The following is an 8,478-nucleotide window of genomic DNA, read 5'->3' on the forward strand; positions in this document are numbered from 1 at the left end:
CACTATTTTGCCTGTGTTATTCCGTCGCCATAGTGCATCAGTGGGGGACATTGAGCACCCTCTTTTGACCCATAGCTCTTTCTCTGCCATAGGTGCTGCTGCCTGCAATTCCATTATCTGGGTTTCAGGCATGGGTGTGTACCCGTCCCTCATCAACAACTGTCTTGCCCCCACCTTCCCCTTATCTTTTCCTTCTTCTGGGGGGGAGGGTCCAGATCTCACCAAAGTACGCAGCATGTTTGGCATGTGCATCTGCTGTTTCGTTACCTTTTGAAATTGGGTCATCCCCTTTAGTGTGGGCCTGACATTTCACCAGGGCTATTTTTCTACGGTCATCAATTACTTCAATCAGTTCAGCAATTAGGAGGGCATGTTGTACTGGGGTAACATCTGCTCTTATGAACCCCCTTCGTTGTCACTTTATTAACCCTGAGTGTACTGTTGATGTGACGTATGTACTGTCAGAATATATGGTCACTCTTTTGTCATTGCTCTCTATTAGGGCCAAAATTAGGGCCACTAGTTCTGCTGCTTGGGTTGAGTAATGTTGTGGTAATGGAATACATTTCACTGGTACATACATCCAATCCTCTGTCAAGTGAACCACTGCTGCTCCTGTCCTTTGAACCCCATCACTCTGGTCAATAGTTGAGGACCCATCAATGTACATTATCTCTCCCCCCTCTAGGGCGTTTTCCTCAACTTTTCTTGCCCTGGAGTAAATTTCAATGGCCTGTGTGCAATCATGAGCGTAGTCACCATCTTCAACTACCTCTGCTATGAACCTTGCTGGGTTTACATTACTGCACCTTACAATCGTTAGTTATGGTCTCGATTAGAAGATGATCTCGTAACCTTATGCACTCTGTGTGGTCAATGTTGATTTGGGCTTGTTCAGTATTGTAAAGAGGGTGTGTTCCACGAACAGTGTGGTGGGGCAACCCATTGTTATGGATGATGATTTTTCTACCGCAAAGGCTGCGGCATCCAGGCTCTGTTCGCAAGGGAAGTAACCTAACTTTACAGGGTCTAAGTGTCTGCTGTAAAATGCTACAGGCTTGTGACCCATGCTTTGTTTCTGTGTGAGTACTGCCTTCATCACTACTGAGTCGCAATGTGACAAGATGAAAAATTGGTGTTCATTGGAATGGCCAGTACTGGTGCTGTTGAGATGGCGTTTTTTAATTCGTCAAATGCCTCTTTCATTTCTCTTGTCCATCCCAACTTCTTATCCCCCTTCTGTGCTTCTCTGAGGGCCTCGAGCAGGGGTCCTATGTATGAGCTGTAGTCAAAAACCCATGCCCTGCAGTAGTTGCATAGGCCCAAAAACTGCTGCAGTTCTCTCACTGTCTGTGGTTGTGGTGTGTTTGTTATTGCTTGTGCCCTTTGTGGTACAATGTTCCTTCCATGTTGTGAGATGAGCTGGCCTATGTAGAGCACTTGTTCTTGCCAGTACTGCAATTTCTCTTTGTCTACCTTGTACCCTTTCTCAGCTAACACTGTGAGCATTTTGACAGAGTCCCTCCTGCACCTTTCTTCTGAGACGCTGCAGATGATGATGTCATCTACATATTGCAGCACCGTGCTCTCCATCTCAATGTTACCCAAATCCATTTGTATAACTATGTTAAAGATTGATGGTGACTCACAGTAACCCTGGGGCAACTGTGTATGTTTCCATTTTGTGTTGCGGTATGTGAAGCTTGCCAAATCTTGTGAGTCAGGGTGCAGAGGTATGGAGAAAAATGTGTTTTTGAGGTCAATCACAGTTAATTGTGATGCCTCTGCTGGTATACCACATAGTATGGTGGGCTGGGTTTGCTGCTATGGGGTGCTATGGGGTACTCTGCTTCTACAATGTGGTTTAAGGGTCTTAGGTCCTGGATAAAACTCCAAGACCCTCGTTTTGCTTTGCGCACAGGGTACACAGCAGTGTTGCATGGTGATTCTGATGGTACTAGTATACCATTTTTTATTAGTGCTGTTATTGTCTCATATATGCCCTCATCTGCTTCCTTTGACAGTGGGTATTGCTTCACTGTTGGTAGCATTGCACCTTTTTTCAGTTTTATTTTCACTCCTCCAATGCTTTTTATGCAGCCAACGTCATATGGACTGGTGCTCCACAGAGACGTTGGGACTGCTGCCAGGTCATAATCGTAAAATGGTACTGGTGTAGGGGCAGGTGCACAGACCCTTTCCTTACGAATTATCGTAACGGACGCATACATTTCGCTTCCCTTGTAGGACGACTACAGACCATAAACTATCAGCCAGCCACCATTATGTGCTGGTCCACATCTTAATGATCAAATGCAATTCCAACTGGCACTCTGCGTACTTCCTGAGAGTCGTCGCGCAGCTAGAACCTAGTCAGGTGAGAACTTGTCTTTGTGGCACACTTGGTTAAACATCTTACTGTTATTTTCCTCCATTAATAGTAATCACACCCAGAACCACATGTTCTTTTGATTTTTGCAGCAATCCATAGCTGACTGCCAGAAGACCAAACCAATTAGCATCTCTTGCCATCCATGAGTTACATTAACTTCAGATCTTAACAGATCTGCACCCCCTAAGGTCAGTCCCGTGTCTTCCTTGTCCTTGATTTTTAGAGTGGTGTACCACATTCACGGAGATTATTATGTCATGTGTTTTTTAAAAAAACAATAGTTTTAAACTTTTCACTCAGACACTAATGCAGTCCCCCTGTTTCTATTTTTAGGGAGACCTACCCCAGGCCCTAGATGAAGGCTCCAAGCCGAAACGTCCCTTTGACCAGTACCTCAATACTTGGCCTGGTCACAACATCTTTCCTGATCCATATCTAGACGTCGACCACCTGTTAGGTCACCCTCCAGCCTGGATACACATAACCCAAAGCTTTTCCATTTATTGCTTTTGTTTTGGTTGTTATGTTTGCTATGTATGTTTTACATCTTAATCACTAGTCACTTTAGGTGGTGGTTATAAATTTGTTTTGTCAAAAACAGCTGTTTGAGGAAATATTGAGAATTAATCGTTTTGCAAACTCTGTTTTTGTGATTGAACCCTTTGCAGCTCGCAACTGTTCCTTTTAACAATATACTTTTTTTCTTACTTTCTGATGCATGATTATTAAATGCATCCAGCAGCAAAATAAATTTAAAAAGCTGACAGCTCAATATCAAAAAATGCACGATTAATAAATGCATTCATCAGCGAAATAAATTTAAAAAGCTGACAGCTCAATATCTATCTGTGTCTGAAATTCCTTCTTGTGCATCTTTCACATTTAAAGTGTTTATGTACTGATTTTGACATAATAGAAATAATCCAGGTCTACTTTAGCACAATAGTAGTCCCCAGTAAACGCTACACGTCAGAACAGACCCCCATTGTTGACCTAGTATCTTTAGCCCAATGTTCTGTCGTATTCGGGCTATCCCTTCAGTTACCAGCTTCTAGTGCCATAGCCATTTTTTGTGCCACTTGCTTGTATGCAACTCTCAGCCAAATGTTAACGCTCATTCCCAACACCATCTCCCCCTCTCCATTATCATCAGAAAACAGCTCCTCATCAGATATCTGTGTAAGCCTGCACTCTTCTGCTAGTGCTATCACCGCTCTCCATGCCCTCCTCTCCCTGTCCTGGGCATGTACTACAATGTAGTCTGGTGCTGCCATAATACTTTCAATGCTCACTGAAATCATCGCCCCATCTGTTTCACTAGCTGGTGTCTCGGGCCTGAAGAGGTAGGCTGCTGGTCTCCTCCAAATTTTGCCCTCAATTCCAGGTAGCCATGCTATTGCCATGTCTGTCCCATATTGGAAGATGTCTCCATCTACTGGTTCTGACCGGGCCACTGTTTTGCCACAATAGGCCTGCACAATTTGTCGTGTTGTCAGCATGTTAATGCCTGGTGTGGAGCAAATGATGCCCTTCTCAGTAAATGAGATGGTCATATTCAATCGAATCATGATGTCTCTCCCAAGTATGTTTACTGGTGATTGCTTCGAATACATAAGTGGAAGAGACATGTCGTGATCACCTACAGATAAGGAGATGTTATCAGTGAAGGGAACCAACCCTCAAGCCCCAGAGAATGCTTGAGTGTTCATAGCTTCGCCTGACATTTTGTACTTCTCCTCCCTTACGCAAGACCTAGTGGCCCCTGTGTCAACTAGGAAGGAAAAATTTGTGTCACCTATCACCACCTGTATGCATGGTTCCTCTGCAGGATTAGGTGTTACTGATAGGATGGGACACATCAAAGACATCTGTGGACTGTCCTTTTGTGGGTATAGTGACTGACCGCTTCCTGTGTAAGGGTTGTGACCCAATATTGTCACCTTCCCTAGCTGTGTCTGCTGTATCGGTGCATCAGTTGTTGATACTGCATTGTCCTGTATTTGTGTGAGCTGCTGTACCATTTGCACTTGAGGTTGTTGTGTTGCGATTGCCTGTTGCTGTGGTGGTGAGTACGTTTGTACCAGTGGCTGTGGTTGTGCCTGCTGTACCTGTTGTTGTATTTGTGGTTGTTTTATTTAGGCTGGTGTTTGCAGCTGGGGTTGTTGTGGTAGGGATTGCTGTGTTCCTGGCTGTTGTTGGTAAATTGGTTGTTCCCCCATAGGCCCTTGCTGCCCTTGTTCTCCCTACACTACTTGGGGTTGCCTCATCCTGCAAGTACGTGACATGTGTCCCATCATCCCACATATCCAACATACTGGTGGTTCTCGGGCCTGCCATGGAAAACCCCCTGTGTTGTCTTGGTATCCCTGCTGTCCATTTGGGTTGTAGCCCCGGAATCCTCCCACTTGTTGTGCGGGTGGGCCATAACCTCTCCCTCTCATTTGGCCTCCCCTCCCCCTGTAGTTGTTTGAGTATCCATTTCCCATCTGCATATATCCGCCTCCTACGTATGCCATGTATGGTGGGAGCAGAGGCATCTGCTGTGTTATTATTTGTGGTGGCTGCTGTAATGGTGCCTCCTGCTGTTGTGTTGTGTCTTGTACAACCGTGACCTGTGTGGGGGTGGGTGTTGTGATTAGTGCTCCTTCCATGGCATATTTGGATAGCTTCTTCTGTACCAATTTTGCCTCTTCTGCCTTCCTATCATCCTCTTTTTGTTTCATCTTTTCCTGCCACAACATGCAGTAGTGTACTGTGGTTAGTTGTATTTATGGCCAGGCCTTAACTTTCACCCCCACTATTTTCTTCAGCTGCCTTTGTACTTGCTCCGGGAGCCCTTATATTAGTATATGGTAGAAAATTGCTAGTGTTTTATGCCACAGTTCCCGTGTTTCCAAGCGCCACTTCTCCTAAATCTCCTGGATGTAATCAACAGGATCTTCATTCTCACGCATCTTGCGTGACGTTATTGCTCCTATGTCTGACTTGTCTGGCAACTGAAACCTCAATGCCTGCCACAGTGCAAGTCTGCAGTTGGCAAATGGTGCTCCATCATGTGACGTGTCTGTTATTGTGACCCCAGGGAAGCCCGCTCTTTTCCAAATGTCATCTGCAGCATCCCCCAGTATTGATATTAGGAGCCCCTTCACGTCCCCCACCGCTAGTTTATGCCCGCAGTGTGCTTTTCCATCTCATATATCCACTTCCCAGCTCCTCCACTAGTGATGGAAGCCTGCATTTTATATTTTCTTTATCGGCATGCTTCCATGGGACATATTGTGGTCTGGCCCCTCCCCTTTCCAGAAGTGGCATTAAATTGTACTCCCTCACCTCCCCCGGTGTCCGTGTGGTTATGTTATGTACTTGCTCCGGAAGCCCTTATATTAGTATATGGTAGAAATTTGCTAGTGTTTCATGCCACAGTTCCCGTGTTTCCAAGCGCCACTTCTCCTAAATCTCCTGGATGTAATCAACAGGATCTTCATTCTCACGCATCTTGCGTGACGTTATTGCTCCTATGTCTGACTTGTCTGGCAACTGAAACCTCAATGCCTGCCACAGTGCATGTCTGCAGTTGGCAAATGGTGCTCCATCATGTGACGTGTCTGTTATTGTGACCCCAGGGAAGCCCGCTCTTTTCCAAATGTCATCTGCAGCATCCCCCAGTATTGATATTAGGAGCCCCTTCACATCCCCCACCGCTAGTTTATGCCCGCAGTGTGCTTTTCCATCTCATATATCCACTTCCCAGCTCCTCCACTAGTGATGGAAGCCTGCATTTTATATTTTCTTTATCGGCATGCTTCCATGGGACATATTGTGGTCTGGCCCCTCCCCTTTCCAGAAGTGGCATTAAATTGTACTCCCTCACCTCCCCCGGTGTCCGTGTGGTTATGTTAGTGTATTCATCGTCTTCCTCTCTGTCAGGTAACTCTTCAATGTTATCAATGTTACAGTAGTTTATTCTTTCACCCCCTGCTTCCTTCCTCCCCCTCCTGTGACCCTCTTGTCTCACCGTGGGCGTGTTCGCCCATTCTTCCTGCCTGCGTCCTGGGAGGTCCCTAAGTCTGCCGACATATGGGGTGTGTGCAGGGGTTGGTGTCAGTGGGCGTGGTGTTTGTACTGGTGTCGGTGTTAGCGGATCTGGCGTTTTCCTTGTTGCCTCCCTTACCTATGTTTCTCCTGTGTTTACTTCTCCCCTCCTTTTGCACGCCCATGGTGACTCGCAGTTAGTGCGCGTTATGTATAGTTTGTCTAAACTCTCCCTATTGCCATCCTTTCCACTTGTGTTCGAACCTTCCTCTTCCGCGCTGCAAAATCCATCAGGAAATGACAATCCCCACTCTTTGCATTTTCCCCCCACTGTTACCGTCCTTAAATCTATTAAGTCCACCTCTTTGTGCTTACCTCCTTTAACAGCTGCCCGCTGTGTTGACGTTGTTGCCACCAAGTCCTGGCGTGTGTACTTTTTAACTCTGTGTTCCACTCTCCTATCTCCTCTCTCCTCTTCCTTCTGTCCCACTACTTCACCGCCTATTTCTGCTTGTTTCCTGTGTAGTTCTTCCAATACCTCTGCACTTACCTTTGCTAATATCCTCTTTTCTTCTTCCTTTCTCCCCCATATTCACCCTTCCCTCTTTAATATGCTTTCTATTACCTTACCTTCTTCATACTTCTGGGCACTTTCAGATATTATCTTCTTTTTCCACAGTCCCATTTCCCTATCCTTCTCTTCCTCCTTCCTTCTCATCTCCCGTTGCTCCGCGCGTGACACCCTTTCTGCCATTGTTCTCATCCGCTCCTCTTCCTTCTTCCTCTCTTCCGTCTGTTCCTTCATCCTCACCTGCTCCTCCCTATTCTCCTTCCTTTCCTTCTTCCTTTCTCGTGTTTCTTGCTCGAACTGTCTGATCAATGCGCCTCGTACTTCCCTTAATTCATCCAACCTTTCCTCCAACATTTCTTCCTCTACCTGTGACAGTCGCCCTCCTCTTGTCTTACTCACCTCATGCCCTGTCTGTGTGTGGTCCATTTCTACCGTTATTTCCTCTCCTCACTACGTCCTCTTCTTCTCCTGTTAACGCCCCCGGAGCTTTAGGAGCACCTGTGCTGCTATCCATTCATCTGGTCCTATGTTTGCAATGTTTCCCACAGTTCTCTTCCCGCCCCCCCATGCCTGCCTGTGCTGTGCTCGAGTCTACGGAGCCCATCGCCGCCACCCCCCTCTGGTAGCTATCTGTAGTGGCGTAGGGTGGAGGGCTGTACGCAGGGTTTGAGTACCCCTCAGCGGCTGTTAGTTGTTGTCTGACGGCTTCTCTTAAGTCTGTTACTGGGTACAAACCCCCTTCCTCCTTCTTCACTACCTTCGCCAGAGGCATATCTTCTGTCCCCTCCTTTTTCACCTTTGCTTCCGATACTGCAACCAATCCTTCTGTCTCTCTCTTGCCCTCTTCAGTGCACAGTGCGTTGTTGCGTGCCGTACCCACGCCCCCTCCATTCTCCTTCTCCTCTTCTACCTCCTTCTCTTCCTTCCTCCCTTTCTCCTCCTTTATCTCCTCCACTGCAAACATACCCATTTCCCCGGGTCTGGCGCCCTGGAACATTTTCCATAAGTTGAACATTTCTATATGGAGAGCTAATTTCTTTCCTTTGCAGGTGTTGTGTATGTATGCCAACAGTGAATGCTGGGTATATGAATCAAGCTGCCGTTCTCCTTGTGTGGTGATAGTGATGTACAAATGTGCTGGAGGGGTGTAGTTAAAGTGCTTCCTCTCACCCCGAACCCAACACCTGCCCCCGACCCATAGTACGTAGCCATATTACAATTTGCTTTTTCTTGATGTCAACCTTTTTTACCTGTCCCCGTAAATTGGGGACTTCCGACTGTCCGCTGAAAAGTAATACAATCGCAAGTGTACAGTTCCTCCTCTTTTGTTATTCGTTTCCCTTGATGTGACAAATATGGCCCCCTTTCGGCCGCGGCGCACGAAGCCCCCTGCAGCTGCGTGCCCTGTGTGGCGTGCTTTGGAGCCGCCCCACTTTCCTTTCTCGTCAAACCACTCCCTCCCCTTTCTCAATCCCCTTTGTCG

General features: G+C 46.7%; 1 long non-coding RNA gene across 1 annotated transcript; it reads left to right on the top strand.

Moving 5' to 3' along the window:
- The first annotated feature begins 2,277 nt into the window (after positions 1-2,277).
- On the top strand, positions 2,278-2,905 carry LOC138510891 (uncharacterized). Its single transcript, XR_011280445.1, has 3 exons — positions 2,278-2,377; positions 2,482-2,580; positions 2,726-2,905. It is a non-coding gene; the product is annotated as an uncharacterized lncRNA (long non-coding RNA).
- Positions 2,906-8,478: the final 5,573 nt, after the last annotated feature.

The sequence above is a fragment of the Ambystoma mexicanum genome, chromosome 6p (assembly GCF_040938575.1).
Source record: "Ambystoma mexicanum isolate Mex_15411 chromosome 6p, UKY_AmexF1_1, whole genome shotgun sequence".
NCBI lineage: Eukaryota > Metazoa > Chordata > Amphibia > Caudata > Ambystomatidae > Ambystoma > Ambystoma mexicanum.